Genomic DNA, 22,595 nt, shown 5'->3' with positions numbered 1-22,595 from the left:
GGATAGGGCAGGAAATGGTCACATCGGTGCCGTTCTCGGCACCGGTCTAGACGGTGCCGCTCATCTAGCGAGGATAGTTCGATTTCCCCGGGGGTGGTGGAGTTGTGCACTGCAATAATACGCCCATTCTGCGAGGGTTACTTCGTAGGGTCCATGACAGAATTGATAAAGGGAAGTAAGTTAACAGTTTCACCCTCACCTCCAATGCTAAAAAGGAGTTTAGGGCGGCCAAGCGTCGAGGGGGAACGGGTGAAGAGGCCTATTGCTCCTATCACAACTGGCAGGCAGGATTCTTTATATTTGCTGTGTGCTACCTGAAAACCCACCCTCAGGAGCATTTGAATGTCATCAGATACCTCCATTTGATGCATTCAATGTTCCGGTCCATGAATAACTCTTCCTGGCGTATCTATGACGAGGAGTTCCGACGCAAAAAGTCGTGAACTTCAGTCTTTGATTTTAGCTGCAAGGATGTGGAGGTTTGGCTGGAGGTAACAGCCTGCCCACAGTCCCGTGGTCCCTGCTCCTTGGCGTTTCCAACCTCCCTTTCGGGGGGCCCCCACGTCGCCCAACCTGGGGAGGTGTTATGCCTTCAATGGTTCCAGCTGTCCGGCTGGTAACCGTTGCAGGTTCCGACATGCCTGCCTCTGATGTGGGGGCCCTCACACCGCAAAGAATTGCTTCCGTGCCAAGGTCGGTCCGTCCACCAGCCACCCTGCAGCAGGGGGTGGGTCTAATTAAGGCAACTTCCCCAGTGAATCTTGGTTGGATGTTACGTTGGTTGAAGATATATCCGCACAGGGACGTAGCTGAATTTTTGTTTTGGGGTTGTCGTGACGGTTTTCGCCTTCCGATTTTTGGGTCTGTTCCCATAGGTTCCCCGAAAATTTGAAATCAGCGTTAGAGCTTCCGCATGTAGTTCGCGAAAAAGTTCGGAAGGAGGTGAAGCTCAGTAGAATGGCTTTTTCCACTCCTCCGTTAATGGACCTGGTCCTTTCCCCCATGGGCGTCGTCCCCAAGAAGGAGCCAGGAAAATTCAGGCTGATTCAGCATCTGTCTTACCCGCACGGTTCTTCGGTCAATGACGCTATTCCCCCAGAATTGTGTCATGTGCAGTATCAGTCGTTTGACCAGGCATTGGACTTGGTACGAGCGTCTGGCAACGGATCCTTGTTGTCTAAGATTGATGTGGAGTCTGCCTTTCGCCTCTTACCCTTGCACCCGGAATCTTTTAGATTCATGGGTTTTCGCTTACCTATGGGATGTTCTATAGCATGTGCTATTTTGAGTGTTACAGCACATTCCTGCATTGGCGTGTTGTTGCCGGCACAGGGGAGGTCGGGGTGGCTCACTACCTTGACTATTTCTTGTGCATTGGTCTAGCTGATTCCTCACGCTGCGAAACCCTTCTCTTTTCAATGCAGTCGTTGTTTGCCTTTTTCAGGGTCCCTATTGCGATTGAAAAAACTGAAGGGCCCGTGACGCGGCACTCCTTCTTGGATATCGAGATCGATACCTTGGCAGGTTGTTGTCGCTTACCTCAGGACAAGTTGAACAAGTTGCACGGGGTGATAGCGGTAGCTTTGGGCGTGGGAAAACTCACCCTGCATCAGGTGCAATCCATTTTTCCTGCAGGGTCATCCCCATGGGGATGCAGGAGATTGGAGCGGTCCATAGCCGGCATTCTCCGCCCCCATTATTTTGTGCATCTGTCGGCTGAAGTCAAGCGCGACCTTCGTGTTTGCAACATATTCCTTTCCCGCTTCAATGGCCTTTGTATCTGGCCCTCCCTGTCCTGCAGCAGCCCGCAGCTTCAGCTCTTTACAGAGGCCGCTGGAGCTTCTAGCTTTAGCTCTATTCTCAACGGCTCGTGCTGCGCCGCACTTTGGCCTATGGATTGGACTGCTGACGGTTTAAAAAAAAAAAAAACATGCTGTTGCTGGAACTGTTTCCCATCTTAGTCGCTTTGGAGTGATCGTATGCGTAACACTAGCATTGTTTTTGGTGCGACAACCTGGGCATTGTGCAAGCGATCAATCGTCAGAGTGCTTATTCTCTGCTGGTTGTTCGTTTGTTGGCGAGACTCATTCTACGTTGCCTAATGCTTAACATCCATTTTGTGTCCAGACATGTTCCTGGGGTGCAAAATGTTGTTGCAGATGCACTGTCGCAGTTCAACTCACCTCAGTTTAGGGAGTTGTCTCCTCAGGCTGAGCTTGCCAGTGATCCGTGTCCCCCTTATGTTTGGCAGATCATGAAGCCGGCATGGAGGAATTAGCATTGCGTGCCATTGCCCCCAGGACATTGCATTGTTACCAGGTTGGTTGGATGGAATGGGAGCGCTTTCAGGCCTCGGTGGCTCAGGTAGGTAAGAGCTCTCGGCAAATCATGTTAGCTTTTGCCTGGGAATTGTACATTCAAGGTCGCTCGCTTGCAGTAGTGCAGCGTATTTTAGCCGGGGTGTCGTACTTCTCCACCTTGCATGACAGGCCTGACCCCTCGAGGTCCATCTTAGTGTCAAAGGCTTTGAGGGGTTGTTGCAGATTAGCCCCTACAGTGGTTGACTACAGGCGCCTCATTGATAGCTCCCTGTTGCCCCACTTGTTGGCCGCGGCCCCCTCAGTTTGTTTTTCTGCATTTGAAAGTTTGCTTTTTCAGTAATTTTTCTCCATGGCGTTTCATGGCACATTTCGGATCTGCAAATTGTTAGCTCCCTCCAAGAGGACTGATCCCCCTCTCACCACTGCTGTTGTTATTGTGCAACCAGACACCGTGCTATGCCATATACAGCATTCCAAGACTGAAACAGGCTGGAAGAGGGCGTTGGCTTTCCCTTCAACCTTGTCCCGTTCCTGAGGTGTGTCCAGTGGCATTGGGGCATATCTTCATGCAGGTTCAAGGTGCGCAGGCCGGGCCAAGGTTGATGCACGCAGATGAGTCTCAGGTTACAAAATACCAGTTTGCCGGGTGAGTTTGGTACTCATTTGTTTCGGATTGGGGCTGCTATGTCTGCGGCTTTTGCGGGCTTATCCATTCTGCTGCTTTCAGTCGCTACATTCGTCTGGGTTTATCTGTGTTTGCTCCAATGTACAAAGTATAATGGGGAGGGTATGTGGGGTGGGGGCGGTTGGGGAGCAGAAAGGTGGGTGAGGGAATGTGTGTATTGTGAGTGGGGTAGTTTGGTTGAGGGTATGTAAAGTGCTGCACCATCTTACAGGAGTACCAGGTCCTGATAATGGTAGAGTCATTAGTTATAGGTCGGGTGCGCTCTTCTTGTGGGTAGTGCGTTTGCTGAGAGTTGAGGTGTAATGAAACGGGGGTAGTCTTGTGTGAGATGTGTGTGACGAAGAGTGGGGTGTGTAGTGCCGTAAAAGATGACAGACAACCAAGAGGTGGGGCCAAATCATTTATTGAGGCACAATGCTACTCCAATGTGGTCCTGGGGGGGGGTTTCGGAGGTGGATGATGGAGTGGGGTGGAGGGGTGAATATGGTGGGAGGGGTGTGGTGAGCTGAACTCCGGTGGGAAAGTAGGGGGACCTCTTCAGGGGGCTCCTTACCGTGTGGTTCTTCACTAGCACGTTATCCCTGCTGGACCTATGGTCTACAGTCTTGGGGAGCCAGCTGAGATTGTAAAATCGGATGGGTTGGTGTGGGGTGGCAGTTCGTGCCAGCGACGTCTCGCACGGTGGATTTGGAAATAATGTCTCAAATTCCTTGAAATACCTACCGCTAGGTTGTTCGTGTGTTTAACGTTGTGGCCGGAAATGTCATGGGTACGTACCCTTCCGCTTTGTTGGCTCGGTCTGCTGGTTCGATGGTTGGAACACAGGTGATGCAGATCGTGTGGAAGCAAAGGTGGGTGTGGTGTCCGCACTTCACCTGGACGAAATGGTGTGGTAGCTCGCTGGTGGTGAGCGACTGGGGTCCGGTGTGTGGCGACCTCTCCTCTGGGGGCATGTGCTGTCTTTATAGCTTGTGCCGGACGTCAAATCACCGATGTAGAGGATGGTTGTCTGGGGTGTGCCCTGGTGCCTGCTTAGGGTGGTTGTATCAGTGGCTGAAGGTGCTGCAGGTAACCCTGACAGGTGAGCGTCCCTTGGTTGGCAACCTCCCTTGATGGTGAGTATTGGCATGGTGCTGGGTAGGGGAGCGGGTCACGGAACAGTCAGCTCTGACTCCGGGGGTCGAGTGCTGGTGCCTGGGTGGGGAAGGTAGCTGGTAGTGTGTGTTTTTCACCAGTGCGTTTCAGCCTAAGCCTTTATCCAGGAGGTAGCTCACCGCAGGCCTAACCACTCACAGACATACTATTGGAGTCTATGAGGAATTTTTTATTTCCCCCCCGGGGGCCCAATTGGCTTCTTAATTATATTATATGGCGTGATTATTAGTTTACTGGGGGTTTTATGTTATTTGCCTCAAGTCCGGTTGGCTACGTTGTCCCAATCCCCCCTGCCCTTTGTTGTATGGTGTGTATGGGCTTGCTGTTTCTGGCTGTGTTATTTTGGGTGGTTTGATATTGGGCCTGATTCAGACCCGGTCGCAAGCGCTGAGCGCTCGCAACCGGTCGATGGTGGCCCAGAGCGCATGCGCACGACGGACCCGGCTCCGACGTGCGCATGCGCGAGACCTGGATAGCGACGGGCAATCTGTCACTCCGGCTCTCGCACCAAAGGGGGCGTGCTGTCAATGTTGAGTAACAGCTCGCCCCCTTTGATGGGCGGGCCGGGGGGGTGGCTTCCCAAACGGAGGCGTTCCCATGAGAACGCCTACCGTTTGGGGGCGGCCCCACTGACATCACAAGTGATGTCAGTGGAAAGATTCTGGCTCTGTTAGAGCCGAAATCTCTCTGGGGCTTGCGACCACGAGACCATACCACAAGGGTGTCGTCGCAAGCCCGATGGTCGCGATGGTCTTGACCATCGCGACCATCATCATGGCCGCTCGCAATAGCTGGGGGTGGTCACCCACAGCTATGCGAGCGGCCAAGAGGCAGAGCGAGCGGCTCTGAATCAGGGCCATAGTCCCCAGGCATGTGTGGAGGAATGTTGGGTCTGGTGCGTGGATGGATGTGGCTAGGAGGAAAGTCAATACTGCAGTGGCTAGGTACATGGTGGAGACTGGCGGTGTGGTGGTGGAGCATGTCTTGATTCAATTCCATGATGCCCATTTGTATCGCGGAGATGGAGTGCATCTAAGTCCTGCTGGTTTGGCGATTTTCCTAGAAGGAATTTTTCTGTTGGTTGAGGTGTTTTTGTAAGGTGTGTGTGTTTTTTATGGTCGTGGCACATTGGTTTAGGCCTCGCTTGGCGGAAAAGAATGGCAGCTTTAATTAATAGTTTTTATTGGCTTACTGTGTGCGCTCTCCTTGAAGTGGAGTAAGGCGACAGCCAATTGTCCTGAACAGGAAATGGCTATAACACCTGACCGGGTAGTTGTGGTAAAGAGTTGATCACCAATGCTTGGCTTGTGTGTGTCTGTTTGATTTGTTTGATGTCCTGTGCGTTCTTTTTGTGCCAGCACCATTATCATTACTATAGTCAAATGTAATACTTGTCAGCAATAAAGTTGACAAACAATTTCAAACGCCAGCACTGTTGTCTATGGGCCTGATTCAGAGCCGCTCGCTGCTGGCATGCGCTTGCTCTGAATCAGGGCGTGTTTGTTTTTTGTTTCCAGGCCGCTCGCAAAGCTGTGGGTGACCACCCACAGCTTGTGCAAGCGGCCTGGAGTTCGTCGTGATTATCACGACCAACGGCTTGCGACGAGACCCAGTGGTAGGGTCTCGGCTCCCGCAAGATAGTGGACTTCCTGCTCTAGTGATGTCAGTAGGACTACCCTCAAACGGCAGGCGTTCCTTTGGGAACACCTGCGTTTGCCCAACCAACCCCCTCCCCACCTACAAAACGGGGCGAGCTGTCACTCACCATCGACAGCCGCCCCGTCTTGTAGCGAGCCCAGCAGCAACTGAAGCTCAGTCGCTCATCGGTAACACGATAATACACATTAGTGAGTTTATTGTCAATAAAAGCCTTTGACACTTAAGAAATGCTTGTAATTTTACTTCAGTATACCATAGTAACAGCTGACAAAAAGGTCTAAAAACACTGAAGCCACAAACTTTGTGAAAACCAAAACTTGTATCATTCTCAAAACTTTTGGCCATGTCTGTACACCTGCAACGCCTCAAGAAATGAGCGCATTAACATTTCCTATACCTGAATTAAAAACCTCACTGGCATGACAATTCAACCATACTCAAGTGACATGACAATTAACCACACCTAAAAGATAAATTAGAAAAAACAGCGATAATACAAACCACTATGCTACCCGTATATGAGCTTCCTGTCAAAATGTCTACATAACTGCCAAGCGGAACCCAAGTGAATTTAGAAGTAAACACAAGGAAACCATGGAACTAGTTAAAACAGTAGCTACCGACACAACATCAGTCAAGGAAATAAGTTGAAGCAGCTTAGGTGCTAGGGATGGACATGGGAAAACATAGCTAAAACTGGCAAAATGGCTAAATACCAGCTTGACCCACAATAAAGTTAAATAAAAATGCAGCACACTGCAAAGGAAAGATGAACAGAATAACGTAATGTGTGCCACGTCAGACAGCAATTAGCAAAATGCAGCTACTGTAACTAGGGTTAACTCCTGGAAATAGAACCCAGCTAAACTCCAATCTGTTCAGAGAAAAGTTCAACTGCGCAAAAACACGAGTCAAGAAAACCTTATAGGAAGCATCTGTGAGCCTGAAGAGGAAAAATTGCAGGACTGGGGATTAAACTACATCAAGCTGAAGACAATCAACCACATGCCTATACCAGATCCTCACAATACTTAAACCACATGCGAAATGCAGACAATCTTTAGACGGAATAGGTATGTAATGCCGTCTGCAGGATGCCTCCTGTCAGAATACCAATAGCGGCATCCAGATGGTTGGTATCCCGACAGGGGTCGGGTAAGTATATTTACCCTCCCCCCCTAACCCACCTCACCCCGCACCCTAACCCTCCCCTCTTAGTGCCTAACCCTAACCGCCCTCCTCCAACACCTAATCCCGCTACACTCCCTAAACATAAGCCTCCCCCCCGCTGCTAACACTAAGGGTGCCTCGGATACACCTCGTTCGCTGTGAGCCCCTCAGCCCAGTGCATAGCCAGCGGGGGGCGCGATCAGACATAGGAGACTGCTGTGGCTGCTACTTAGCAGCTGCGAGCAGTCTCCCAGTGCAGCCCAGCACACAGCAGCATGTGCTGGGCTGCTTTGATGTAAGAGGGAGGGGGGGGGGGGAACGGCGCTGGACCCGGGCTAAATGTGCGGTTCGGTTCTCCAGAAATCCGAACCCACCCGAATTTCATGAATCCAGGTAAATCCGAGTCACGGTTTTAATCTCCAGAGGACCTCCGGGTAAATCCGGATCGCAGTTCTGATCTTTTTGCGGTTCGAAATTCGGATTTTAAATCCAAATTTTGGGTTTTGGATTGCATAAATTACACGATTTTAGCTGTTTTTAAAACTTTTTATCTACTTTTTATTCCCTACTAAGAACCCACATCATGACCAGAGCAGCCATAAACTCCCTAATGGTTGATATCAGCATTACACCTTAAAGACTTATCACAACTAAAATGTATCTAAAATAAAACACACGAACAACGGGAGTTGGAATCTAAATAAGGTCAAATTTTATTTTGACATAAGGTTATTATTAATTTATTGATTATTGAATTAATCATCGAATTAGGTATTTCCAATTGAAATTAATTGTTATGAACTGAAAGTTAGTATGGTGTTGGACAACAAAGAATGGACACTCCAACAAACACATGCAAACTAAACACATCACTCGTTGGTGTGCAACTCTCCAGCAAAGCACACCCGGACGGGCTGTGTCATTTTCCTGTAGGGACGATATGTCCTATATCTGAATCAGGAGAGCGCACCCATCTAACTTAATATTAAATAAAAAGCACACACCGTTCTTTCCGTCAAGCAAGGCCACTAAAGCCGCTGCCCACCACCAGAACAAACTAAACAAACTCCACCAACACCCAAACAAAACCTCCACAAACAAAAACAGACCGGCGTTCGTCAAATGTACTCCATCAGGCCTAAACAAATGCACGTCATTAAACCGAATCGTGCTATGGACCACAACTCAGTCACCCACTGATAACAAAAATCAGCCACTGCAGCATGCACTTTCGCCTTGTCTCCTCCATCACCATACACAGGTAGCCGGAACGCCAATTATGGCGAGGAATAATCGCAGACCAAACCAAAGTACTAATAGGCCAAATAAATTGTTTGAACCTGCATCACACCCTTCCACACCATCCTCACACAGGAACCACATTCACCACGAAGATGAAGACAACAAGAACAATGCTAGTGACAAACACAAGCATGAAAGCCAGACTGGAGGTAAAAAGCAAAACCTACTAGGATCTTTTCGATATTTGTGTATTAAATCTACTTGATGCCTCCATAGGGAAAATCAAAAATCCCTCCAGACCCCTAAAAAGCAAGTAGTCTAAACCTCTGGTTAGCATGCTGAAAAAGTGCCAGCAATCACCTTACCGGGTCGCACATAATGACAAAAAGCCCCAGATTACCACCAGCCCAAATCTTTGATGGTGAAAAATCCGGACTACGCGGCAGAAGTGGCATCCCCAATTTCAAATTAATGAATGCCATATCTATGCAATGGCAGGTCGAGAGCCACAATACATAGTTTCAAGACCTGACCAAATTGGTACGTAGTAACTGGGGAACCATCCGTCTGCATAAGCCACGCTACCCCATGCGCAGGACGCCACACCAAATATGCATGCGCTAAAGACATTGAGCAGAACCGGCTATCCAGAAATTTAGCGCAAAGATATTGAATGACCCCGCCTAATCAGGACAGCACAACAGAACCTAACAATCGCACAAGACGTCCCGATGAAGAAGAGCCACCGCAGTATCACACGCCGGCGCTACCAACTCACTAACCTGAAAAACCATCGAGTAACACACGCCTACGACCGCCGTAAATAGATGTGGCAACCAAATAATATCAATGGGATGCTGACGATCATCTCGAACCGGCCCAGACCTTGCCCATCCCTGAAGCGCCCTGGCAACTAGAAAACTCAGTGTGGGATCAGGCAGACCAAGCAGGCTAGAGAAGAAAGTCACCCCCACCAACCATGTACACACGGCAGGGGGGGGGCACCAATACAGGAGAAATCATCCAGGTAGTGGACCAGACCCATTTCACCTATGCCGGCAGGAAAGCACGAATGTAGAAATGTGCTGCAACGTTTGAAAAGGAACAGGAGATGGAGCATCCCATCGGCAAACATATGTCTACAAAACATCCCCCGGATGCAGGAGCAACAGGCAGAAAGCTGACTAAACATCAATCCTTGCAAGTAAGGCTGCGACACCGAATGAACGAACCAGCCCAACGGCATCATCAAAAAACTGATACTTCACACTAGCCAGTTCCTCCGGGATGGCGTCGTTGACCGAGCTGCCGTAAGGAAAAGAAAGATGCTGAATCAACTAGTATGTACCCTGAGCTCTCATCGGAACTACACTGACTGATAGGGAGACGAAATCCTACCAAAAACCCAAACCGCAAAAATCCTGCCTCGCTGCGGTTTGGGTACAACGCCAGAACTTTAACAAAGGTGCAATGAATCGGGGACGACGCCCTACTTAGCTCCACCCGTCGGCCGGCGGGGCCCTGCTGCAATATTTAGCTGGGTGCTAAACATAAGGTGAAATATCGACACTGCCCCCCCTCCCGCGGATCCTGAATATGGCTGAGTAACCTCCATCCAAACCTCAACATCCTTACACACAAAGTCTATGATGGCCAATCTGATTGTTTCTTTCGGAATTCCACATCATACGTGCGCCACATGGACCCTTTATAGAGGAGAGACATCCCAGGAATCATGTGCAAATATTTAAGTGCATTCGGGTGCTCTGTCGGCCTAGTGTCTAAATGGCAAGCAAAAACATAGCATCCCTGCCAGCCAATTAGTATAAGAACGAAAACACTTCTTCCCCAATGCCCCCCTTTCCGCTTGGCGGCTCTAAACTCCTTCTTCGACTTAGACATTAGCGTCAATACATCCACGTATTTTAGTTTAGTAATACAGTCACGTACACGCCTGCGCAAGCCGCGCAATATGGCCGTAGTGCCGCAATGTACCACGCCACCTTTAGGCTGTGTATTGGCCTCCGACTCACTAGAAGAGTCAGAGCTGGACTTACGAGACCTGCGCCGAGACTTACAGGTATGTTTCGCCCGCTTAGGCGCCACCTCAGATGAAGAGGAAGCATCGCCAGAAGATGCGGAGGAGGAACTAGTCGCTTTTGTCGTGGCCGCCCCAACTGCCGACTTACCTGAATTCCCAGGTGGATCACGGCCCTCCCGCGTCACTGTGTCAGCAATCTGGCAAGCTGATGACATATCAACAGCAACACCTGCAGAGGAGGAAAGAGGAATAACAGGCACAAAATCCATTGCCATATTCTCAGTTGTAAGAGTCGAAGCCAACGACGCAGCAGCAGGGCTTGAAAACCCCTGCAAATCTAAAGCGCGCAGAAGCTGCCCCGTCAGGGGGGCATAGCTTCCAGCAATTGTACATGCAACTGCGTCGTCGCGGAGGAAAGCCTGTGCCAACACTGACTGCGCCACTAACAGAGGTGTCAAAGCACCTGCCAAGGCTGCCGAAGGTAGGGTAGGTGGCAACATAGGAGGGACCACCATATGCGCGGCATCTGGTATTACAGGGGGGGGTAACCTGAAGCACTACAGGTGCAGTATTACCTAACAAAAGCCGTCTGGGAAAAAACACGTGAATCATGCATGTGTGCCCGCCACACGCGCTAACAGTGTAGTGTACGTATATTTCTGAGACAAGTGACCCCCACCAAACGCTGCACTCCCCACAAATGCCACCACACTATACAGCAGGGCAGTGTAAGCCCACCAACTGTAAAGGGACCTTGCCCCCCCCCCCAGGTAAAGCAGAAGCATGCTGCACATGGGAAACAAGGCCAGCTGGGCATGCATGCTGCTGCACAGGGACATGTAAGGCATCACTACTCCTCCTCCCTGCCCTGGAGCCCCTGGGAACCGAGATGGACGCGCGATTAAGCCCCGCCCCGAACCCCCGCTGACCCTGGCCAGAGTCAGCGGCGACCACGGACACATAAACATGCCATGCACTAGCGGCGGGGACAAGTGGAAAAACCGCCGAACACGCCGCTGCTGTGCTATTGCGGGCCCACGTCTCTCATGAGTGTCCGGCGCGACGGGGGCCGACGACGTTGTATTACACTGCCGGTAGCTAGGGCTGCTGAAGCAGCCTTTGGCCCTGGCGTTGCCATCACTAGCGGCGACCCACGTGACCGCCAGCGCACGGCTGTAATCAGGCCCTTCTCTGGCAGCAGAAGCCGAGCTGGAAGGCCGCTTCTTCGAACGGCAGGGCATTGTAGAGCCATAATGGTAAATGGGGCGCAAAGAAAGGGGGAGGAGGGGTGAGCAATAAATCAACAAACGAAAAAAGGAGAGATAATAAAGCTTAAATAAAGAAGAGGGAAACTAGTACAGAACGAAGTAACAGATTAGGAGACAAGGGGGGAGATGTACGAAGCCCAGAAACGGTATCAGCGCACGTTATGTGAGCTGATACCACTTCTCCCCGATGTATGATCGGGGGTCTGGGCGGTAAATGACGCCCCTGTCATTATCGGCGCTGCTATCTACAAGATAGCAGTGCCGATAACCAGGGCTATGTATGAACGGTCATAACGCATGACCGTTCGGCCGGCTGTAGCTGTCGTTATCGACAGCTACAGCCTGGCGCTTACCTATCCCCACAACAGGGACAGCGCTGTCCCTGCTGTGGCGGCTCCAGGCTGCACGCGGGGATCTCGCGATACTTGCGAGATCCCGCGCATTCCTAATGGAGCCGTCCGGGACTGACACACAGCGCATCAGCACTAGGCTGATGCGCTGTGGTCACTAGCGGGTAGCGCCGGAGGGGGGAGTTAACGCTCCCCCTCTCCGGCTGATGAGATGTTCATACATCTCATCGGTAGTGCTTCCTGCTTCGCCTCGGTAAAGAGGCGAAGCGGGAAGCGTTATAGCGGCAAGAAAGGAGAAATATGCACTGATTATACAATCAAAATATACAGGTCACTTCCCTGACTCCCGTGCTGGAAATTTTCCAGAATCAAATAAACTTGATTTCCTGGTTTTCCAGCTCTAATATTAGAACAAATACACCCCCCTCCCTTCCAAGAACGATATAGGCCAGAGGTTCCCAATCACAGTCCTCTAGGCTCCCCAACAGTTCAGGTTTTAGAGATATCCATGGTTGAGCACAGGTGATTTAATTAGTACTCTGTCAATTTGATTTAACCACCTGTGCTTAACCATGGATAGCTCTAAAGCCTGAACTGTTGGGGAGCCTTGAGGACCGCATTTGGGAACCTCTGCTATAAGCTAACTCTAAAAGCCTGACACCAACAACACATAATTCTTAAAGGTGCTGCTACAACCTCGGGGTTTAACCTAGCTCAGTCAGATTGCAGCTGTCTTACGCTGTTCTAACAACTGAGGTCCGCTCTAAAACTGCACACAATGGAGCGTAGCCAATATATGAAACTAATGAATTATTAATATCATCAAGATTATTGGTAAAGGTGCCATAAAGAGTACACAGCGCTGCACCAAGGAGATCTAATAAAATAGGAGCATGGAAACAAGACAGAAATACCGCACATAAGGTCAGCCATAACATAAGCACAAATCAAAAATGCCAGACTCAAAAAAAAAAAAAACATCACAGATCAGGGCCTGTATTCAATTAGTTTTGCAACTGCGATACATTTTTCCTGCCGGACTTTTCGCCTACATTGCGTATTTTAGCCGCAGAAACTTATCGCGCGCGTCCCCGCGATTCGCCCTATTCATTTCCAAAAGACGCAAAAACGCAATTCGGCGAATGCAAATCAAGCGAAAGGTGCTGTCAGAATTGGGCAAATCAGCCTGACACCCCCTAAAAGATGCCCTAACATTGGGGATCAATGTACATGCCCCCGAATAGCCCTAATAAAGCTATTAGGGGTACTTAAGGTGTGTCAATTTCTACTAATTAGCGCCTTTGCACAAGTGGAGAAGAGTAGCATTAAGTAGGTTTTTTTTTGTGAAAATAAGTAGTCCTGTCAATTTGGTGTACTTGAGAATGGGTGGAAGCATAGTTTAAAGTCGATAAAGTAAAGTTTTAAAAAACGCACCTGAAGCAAGCACCTGCAATCAAAAAAACACCTCACCCATACTTGCAAACCCCCCAAAAGTTTATTTCACTAGTTTTTAAGTTTATACCCCCACTTTGCACTTTTTCGCCCCCATTTTTAAAGTGCTTTTTTGGGGTGTTAATTTTTTTGAAGGTTTTTTTTTTATGCAGTTATCCTTTGTGAGGCTGTCCCAAGGGTGCTGAGTGGTTTCCCCACCTTTGCACCCCAAAATAGCGATTTTGCACTTTTTTTCTCCACCTATTCATAGGCGAATATTTTTCGTCTATTACATTGCATTGTGTTTTCGCGTACGCGAAAAGTGTTTGCAATTGAATACGGAGATAAGTTTCCGCCTGGCAAAAAGTCGCAATCGGCGATACTTTTTAGCGGATTCTGACTTTTTGTGACTGATTGAATATGGGCCCACGTCAGACAAATGAACAGTGGCTGGGGTAGTTAATTCAGTCGAGTGAGCCCACACACAATAAGTGGGTGAGCAAACAGAGGGCCTGATTCAGAGATGGGCGCTAATGTGATATTTTCGCAGCTGCATTCCATGCGAAATTGCAGCTGCAAAAATATGCTAATAGTTTGAAAGGTTATACAAAAATAGGGACGCCCACCGCTACCTTCTCATCTGTGTCCTATGTCGCGTGCCAGCGCAGAAATTGGTAACATCGATCAGCCATGCAGCCCTTGCGGCCCTCCCTATGAAATCCATTCTTTTGGCAGGTATGTCCTTATGGCAGGTATGTCCTTATGGCAGGTATGTCCTTATAGATGTAATGATTGATGCTGCTAGGAATAACATTAATGGCCCTAATATGTACATAAATTCTTTCTGGAAATTATAAATAAACTCTGGGCCTGATTTAGACCCGCACGTCGTGCGCATGCGCGAGACCCGGATAGCGACGGGCAAGCCGTCGCTCCGCGTCTCGTACCAAAGGGGGCGTGCTGTCGATGGTGAGTGACAGCACGCCCCCTTTGGTGGGTGTGCCAGGGGCGTGGCTGGCCAGACGGAGGCGTTCCCACGGGAACGCCTACCGTCTGGGGCCGGCCCCACTGACATCACAAGTGATGTCAGTGGGAGTGCTTTTGGCTCTGATAGAGCCGAAAGCACTCCAGAGCTTGTGGCAACGAGACCCTACCACAAGGGTCTCGTCGCAAGCCCGATGGTCTTCACCATCGCGACCATCTTCCTGGCCGCTCGCTATAGCTGTGGGTGGTCACCCACAGCTATACGAGCGGCGAGGAGGCCGCTCTAAAAATTAAGAAGGACGGCCCTGATTCAGAGCGAGCGCTCTGTTAGAGCGCCCGGCTCTGAATCAGGGCCACTAATCCTACAGTAGATGGACATATAGGGCTCAATCCAATTAGGTGCGATTGGCTAGTAGCGAGTTTGTTTCTTGAAAATCGCACACTTTGCACCGAAGCGTGCTCCTGAGAATTCTCCAATCCAATTAAAAATCCCTATTCGCACTACTCACAGCGGAGGGGTGTGAATTGATTGCAAATGAGATTTGCGAGAAATGCATGAAAATGTGAGGAGACCATCCTGGACCCCCCAAAATGGCTAATTCCTTTAGCAGGATCGCATAGAAGGCTGTTTGTGGGCATTCGGAAGGTACTGTAGGTTTTTAATTGTGTCAAATGGCAGATTTGTTTTTTATTTAAATGCAACAAAAAGATTAAAAAAAACTTTTCGTTTAATCTCAAACTAAATGAAAAATGCAAAAAAAAACTAGGAAAAAGGGGTACTTTGAGGGCACCTTGAAAAATTGAAAAAAAATGATAAAAACAACTATTTTTCAACTAAAAAATTATTGCGATTACATTTGGAGTGCCTAAACTAACGATAAAGCTGATTTTGGGGTAATATGAGGATGTTTCTTTTTACCCCCAAAAATGACATGTAATTATTGGACTAATTAAGCTAATTGGAAACTTCCAAATGCCTAAATAGTCATTAGGGGGGGGGGTGTCCAGGGGGTTCAGCACAGTATCCCCACATTTTAACCTTAAAACAAAGATTTTCCTTCTTTCCATCTCTCACCCTCTCAGGGAGGTGCGAGTGGAAAGTTGCAAAGTCAGTCTGACTAATTCAGTGTGAGTTGCTAGTTGGTTTGCAACGCTATGCGAATTCAAAGTGAAAATAGCAACTCGCACCTTGCATCTCACCATTCGTACCTAATTTGATTGACTACTAAGGTTCTACTGCCACTACCTCAAGACAAGCTGATGTTGGCATTGCTGATGTTTCTTCTCAGTTGGGGCTCTTGGTTATATGGAAATCATGCCATCCAATTGAGCTAGAATACAGCTGTTACTCAGTCACAGATGACTCTTTCCAGATTGGATTATTTTCTACTCTCTGAGTCATGGTTGTCTGCAGTCCTAGAGTTTTCTGTAGAACCTGTAGGTGTTTCCTTCTAAATTGGCACCTTCTTTTCAATTTAAGTCCATGTTGGAGACATGGGCAGAGTTAGGGGCACTGCATGTTTAGTAAGTCAGTTAATTCTGAAGAAAAATGGGTCAGGTTTATTCTTCCATCTATTATTTATCACAACCAAACTGGATACATCCTGGGTGGTATCCGGTCATTAGGTCTACAGTACAAAGGTTGACAATGTTTGGGTAGACAATACAAGTTAGACAGGCAATAGGTCGACAGGTCCTGAAGGTTGACAGGGTCTGAAGGTCGACACACTAAAGGTTGACTAGTAAGAAGGTCGACAGGGACAGAATGTCGACAGGGTCATTAGGTCGACAAAAATGGTTAACACAGACATGGTCGACACATGTTTTTTAGGGTTGGGCACTTACTGGAGGGTTAGGTTTAGGCACTTACTCCGATGGTTAGGGTTAGGCACTTACCCCGACGGTTAGAGTTAGGCACCAGGAGGGAGGGTTAGGCACTTACCAGAGGGTTAGGCACTAGAAGGGACGGTTAGGGTCAGGCACCTACCCCGACGGTTAGGGTTAGGCATCAGGAGGGAAGGTTAGGGTTAGGCACCAAGGTAACGATTAGGGTGAAGATTAGGGCTAGAAAAAAAACATGTCGACCATTTGTATGTCGACCTAATGACCTTGTCAACCTTCTGTCCCTGTCGACCTTCTTACCAGTCGGCCTTTAGTGTGTCGACCTTCAGACCCTGTCGGCCTATTTCCTGTCTAAGGCTGGGTACACACGTATGAAAGCAAATGACAATCAGCAATTTGCTCCTAAACGCTGATCATCATTTACTCCCATACGTTACCAGATTTTCATTCCAACCAATCAACTAGTTGGATGGTTGGACAGAAAATCTTTACGTGTGTACCCAGCTTTACTTGTATTGCCTACCCAAACATTGTCTACCTTTTTACTGTAGACCTAATGATCCACACCCGTCCTGGGTTGCAATTCAGTAGAGAGTATTAGGAAGGTTTTGTCAGTGATAAAGTCCTTGGAGGGCTATTGACAGTAGGATCCCAAGTTTCTGCTTTCTCCTGGTGCTGAAAATGCACATGACTAAGTGACATGATCACCTGTTTCAGATTCTTTATGGATTTGGTTTCCTGGATCCCTACCAGGGCCGAAACTAGGATTTTTGTCACCCGGGGCAAGACAGTAATTTGGCGCCCCCATAGTAATGCCCCCTTCAGCAGTGCACCTATAGTAATGTCCCCTGAGGTAATGGTATGCAGTCGGGATGCCGACGGTCTAAATGCCGAACGTCGGCATCCCGACTGTCTAATCCCGGCAAGTGTCTACTGGTAGGCGTCGAAATCCCGACACCTTTCATTAGACTCTGCCGGGAGCCCAACAACCGGCTTACCGATCCAAGGTAAGCCGGGCACGGACAGCCGCGGAGGGGAGGGTTAAGTTAGGGGCTCATTAGCCATCCCCCGGGAGGTTAGGGTTAGGCTAGGGGAAGGGGGGTTAGGGTTAGGCACACCCGGGGGGAGGTTAGGGATAGGCACCCCCCTGGGAAACTTAGGGTTAGGTTGCAGGGAATGGGGGGTTAGGTTTAGGCACTTAGAGGGGGGTTAGGGTTAGGCACTTGGGGGAAGGTTAGGGTTAGGCACCCCTAAGGGATGGTTAGGGTTAGGGGGGAGGTTAGGCTAGTAAATTGAAAAAATACTCACCTGTCGGGATCTTCACTGCCGGGCTTCCGCTGTTGGGATTTGAACCACCGGTCATGCGGCCGGCGGTAAATCATACTGATTCCGAGGTAATTCCCCTGTAGTATTGTCCATATAGTAATGCCCCCATAGTAATGCTCCTGTAGTAGTGCCCATATGGTAATGCCCCTGTAGTAGTGCCCATAAAGTAATGCCCCTGTAGTAGTACCCATAAAGTAATGCTCCCATAGTAATGCCCCTGCAGTAGTGCCCATATAGTAATGCCCCGGTAGTAGTGGCCATATAGTAATGACCGCATAGTAATGCCCCTGTAGTAGTGGCCATATAGTAATTCTCCCATAGTAATGCCCCTGTAGTAGTGCCCATATAGTAATGCCCCTGTAGTAGTGCCCATATAGTAATGCCCCTGTAGTAGTGCCCATAAAGTAATGCCCCTGTAGTGCCAATATGGTAATGCCTCTGTAGTGCCCATATGGTAATGCCCCTGTAGTGCCCATATAGTAATGCCACCGTAGTGCCCATATGGTAATGCCCCTGTAGTGCCCATATAGAAATGCCCCTGTAGTGCCTCTTACAGAAAAAAAAAAACATTACTTACCTTAAACCACGTTCTGACGTCCGCAGCCATCTGGTCCGCCCGGCTGCTCCTCAGAACTATGGGAGAGACATTTGTGACTTTATATGTGTATAAAATCAATTCATGTTGTGGTTAAAATCGTAGGCTAGCGTCTGTTTACACTGCACCTGCAATACGACTAAGAGGCAAAATATAAAGTAAAATGCAGCAAGTTACTTCTCTCGGTGTGCCTCAGTCATGCAGAGCGTCTTGCGCCTTATTGCACATGGATCCTCAGTTAGTGAGTACACACCAGTAGCCATTATTATGGTGACCTAATTGTCCTAGGGGCTAATTCAGCATGTTAGTGAGCTCCTGATTGCAGATTCCTGATGGTCAGGAATCTGAGCATGCGCCAAACCCATACTGCACATGTGCATACGGGTCTGCATGATCGCAGTCGGGCAGCAGACTGTCAGTGAGTGACAGTCTGCTGCCTTTTCTGAATGGGGAGGGGGGGCGGCAGCCTCCATTTCCCAAAACAGGCGTGTCGCTGCCGTTGGGGGGGGGGGGGGGGGGAGGGAAGAGACCAGGATCTCCGTCTGGTGACAGAGATTTCCTGCCCTCTTTTCCTAAACTGCGATATTCGGCCTGCGTGACCTCATGGGCACTCAGCCAGCCGAGGATCACGCAAATGATCCGATGCTGTGTCCAGGGCCGGTGCAAGGTTTCCAGGTGTCCTAGGCAACATTTCACCAACCATCCCTGCTCCCTCCAATTCATTATATGCCATGCATCAGTGTCTCCAGGTTATAATATGCCACACAGCAGTGTCCCAAATTCACAATATACTACAGTATATAGAATATACCACATAGCAGAGCGCTAAAATCATAATGTACCTCATAACACTGCTGCCGGTATGCAGTCGGGAAGCCGGCAGATCTAATCCCGACAGCCGGGTTCCCGACTGCTTAATCCCGACGAGGGTTAAATGACAGGCATCTAAATCTAGACGCCTGTTATTTTACCGACACCGAGAGACCGGCGCCTGGCATCCCGATCAAAGGGACGCCGAGCGTGGATAGTCGCAGGGGGGAGGGTTAGGTTTAGGGTTCCCGGGGGGGAGTAAGGGTTAGGCACCTCTTCGGGAGCTTAGGGTTAGGCTTGGGGAAGGGGGAGTTAGGGTTAGGCACCCTCCCGGGGGACTTAGGTTTAGGCAGCGGGGAAGGGGGGATTAGGTTTAGGCACTTACAGGGGGGATTAGGGTTAGGCACTGGGGGGGAAGGTTAAGGTTAGGCACCCCAAAGGGAGGGTTAGAGTTAGGGGGGGAATTAGGTTAGTTTATACTTACCTTAGGACGATCAGGATTTCCTCCTCTGACGGACTGCTGGTGTCAGGATTCCAACCGCCGGGCATAGGTCCGGCGGTAAATCATACCGATTCCCTGCTGCCAATTCATAATATGCCACACAGCTGTACCACAAATTCATTATATGCCACTCAACTGTGATTTATGCCATACAATGCCCCAATATATGTGCCCCAAATTATTTATATGCCATGCAGCTGTGCCCCCAATACACTACGCCACACATCAGTGCCACAATACATATTTATTCTACGTATCTGTGCCCCAATATATTATTCCAAAGGAATTGGATCCGACTAGTAAGTAGGAAAATAATTGAGTATGTAGACCAGTGTTTCCCAACCTCGGTCCTCAAGGCACACTAACAGTCCAGGTTTTAATGATATCCATGTCTAAGCACAGATGATTAAAACAAAATAACTGAGGAACTAATTAGGACACCTGTTCTCAAGTATGGCTATCCTTAAAACCTGGACTGTTAATGTGCCTTGAGGACCGTGGTTGGGAACCCCTGATGTAGACCAATGTACAGACGTGTCACATGCAAATAAATGCTGGACCATACACAATGTTTGGTGCTTCCAGAAGTTTTGTAGACATGAACTACATAGATTAGATGAAATAGAAATACAAAAAAAACACTTTCAGGGGCACTCTTTGACAATAATATCAATAAACAATGAATACAAATAGAATTTCAATAATTATACCCTTAAACCCCTTATGGTTTACAAAGCATTGGACCACAGGTGAGAGGGTGATGTATGCCATAGTTGCCTATCTTTGGCTTCTCCCCAGGAGAAGCCTTGGTAGGAGAAGTAGGTGGTCTGTGATGGGGGCGGGGCCTGATGGTTTGCGTCATTAAGCTCCGCCCCTATTGCGGCAAATTGACACAATTTGGCTTAAATTTAAATATGGGTGGGGCTAAATGATGCAATTAATTTAGAATCGCAACATTAAACCCCGCCCCCTACACGGGGACTCGCGATCACCGCGGAAACTCTCTCCATTCTGCCCACTTCACTAGGAAGTGGGCAGAATGCGGGAGAAGTGCCTACCCTTCCAGGGGTGTGGAGGGTTACCCAAAAAATCGGAAGCCTCCTGCGAAACCCGGGAGGGTAGGCATGTATGATGTATGCACAGTCCTGGAGAGCAAGGCCGGCAACAGAAATCTCGGGGCCCAGTACACTGATGTCTCTTGGGGCCCCACCTTCTCACCACCACCCCGGATCCCGCACATCCCTCCCCTGCATGTGTGATATGTGAAGCATGAGAATGTTAACTGAAAGATATGCCAGCCTTTACATAAAGTAAAAATACACTATGACTTACCACACTGTCTCTCTGTCACTTTTTGATGCAGGCTGTAGTTCTTGTTTACCATCTCTTGCAAGGTCTTCTTGATGACAGTGCTGTGGATGCCTCAGGGGTAGTAGGGATGGTGTCTGCAGCCAGCCATTCTCAGTCCCTCATCACCTTTCTCAAATTCAGCCTCTGGTCACCATACTCTGCCCCCAGACCATGTCACCTTTTGACCCCAGCCCCCTTCCCCTCCCTCTGCCCCCAGCCCATGTCACCTTCTGACCCAGCCCATCACCTTCTACCCCCAACTCCATCACCTTCCTCTGTCCCCAGCTCCCATTACCTTCTGCCCCCAGACCATGTCACCTTTTGCCCCCAGCCCCCTTCACCTTCCTCTGCCCCCAGCCCATGCCATGTCACCTTCAGCCTCCATCACCTTCTTCTGCCCCAGCCCGTGTCACCTTCTACCTCCAGCCTCCATCACCTTCCTCTGCCCCCAGCCCCTATCAGCTTCCTATGCCCTCTTCACCCTATCCGTATCCAGGTCCCACTCCCAACATCTTCCCCTTCCGCAGCCCCTATTCTTCTACCAACCCCTCCACACTGCAGCTTTTGCCTGACGTACGGCAATGTGACCTATGACGTCACGCCACTACGTTGCTTAAAGGTCAGGCCTGGGCCGCAGCTGAGCCACCTGTAAGAGCCCAGCACTTGCCGGTCCAGGCTTCAATGGGACTTGGGGCTGGGCGGCCGCTATGGGGCCCGCTGGCTGGAACAGCAGCCACTGTCCGCGGACCCATTTTGTGCCCGCTCCCCCCGTAGTGAGGGGGCCGGTGACACGATTCGCGCTGAATCACATCATCGCGGCTCCGCCTCCTGCTTCATAAATATTTTTGGCATTGTAAAGAGAGGGCGTGGCTACGATGACGTGTGCGGCCCTGCCCCCACCCCCAATGCGGCATTACCTGCCCACACCCCCCGCTGTGCGAAGACATTCAGCTCCCTCCTTCCGGGAGAATGTATGATGTTGCCTCATGCAATAAATACAAAATATAAGGGCAATAATTACCCCAATATACTGTATGTTAGCACCCATTAACCACCCTACCACACACACACTCACCTGGCCAGGACTCCTTAATCCACACATAAATACACACACTTCCAGCATTCATTAAACCACACCCAAATTAACCCTGCCAGCACTCATTAATCTCACACACACAAACACGCACACTCTCTGTCTCTGCATCTCTATCCCCTCATAAACAAGCATAGCAGACACCTTACCTGGCTCCTTTCAGCTGCAGCAGCAGTTCCTAGAGTTGCTTAGGGGGGCGGATCTTCCTATGTGGGTGACTGACTAGCAGCACCAGAGGGAAAGAGGGGAATGCACATGTGAAAAAGCATACCTCCCAACTGTCCCGCATTCAGCTGGACAGTCCCGTTTTTCTGGGACTGTCCCACCCGTGGGCCACAGTGTCCCGCGGTGGGAGGGAAGTTGGTGGAAGCATACACACGCTGCTTTGCTATGCAGAGCGAGAATAGATGCTGTGCGCACAGCATCTATTCACGTACGGCAGGGAAGCCTTGGGGCAGCCCAGCATCTCGGAGCTGCTGGGCACGCCCCTTTGTAATGGAAATGGGGGCGTGTCATCAAGTCACGCCACACCCTTTTTGGGCGCGCACGCCGTAGTTCCAGATTCCTCCTCGCCAAATGTTGGGAAGTATGGAAAAAGGGCTGCCACCACTGCTGGTTCTGATTCATGAGAGTGCCGTGTCAGTGCCTGGGGGAGATCACGAGCCTTGCATGGACTGAAAGAGTCATCCCGGATTCTTTTATTTTATTTGTGGACTCAGTGGCGTCTTCCAGTATCCAGGACCCTTAGGAAGCTGCCTAATGGTAGAGCCG

General features: G+C 49.5%; 1 protein-coding gene across 1 annotated transcript in view; it reads left to right on the top strand.

Moving 5' to 3' along the window:
* Positions 1-22,595, top strand: part of LOC148476986 (ATP-dependent translocase ABCB1-like) — a 248,609-nt gene that overhangs the window by 38,828 nt on the left and 187,186 nt on the right. The gene's annotated exons all lie outside the window — the stretch shown is intronic.

Source organism: Taudactylus pleione, unplaced genomic scaffold (assembly GCF_031769625.1).
Source record: "Taudactylus pleione unplaced genomic scaffold, aTauple2 ptg000758l, whole genome shotgun sequence".
In the NCBI taxonomy this organism is placed as follows: domain Eukaryota; kingdom Metazoa; phylum Chordata; class Amphibia; order Anura; family Myobatrachidae; genus Taudactylus; species Taudactylus pleione.
Note: the sequence above shows the minus strand (reverse complement) of the source record. Positions and strands in the feature narration are given on the sequence as shown.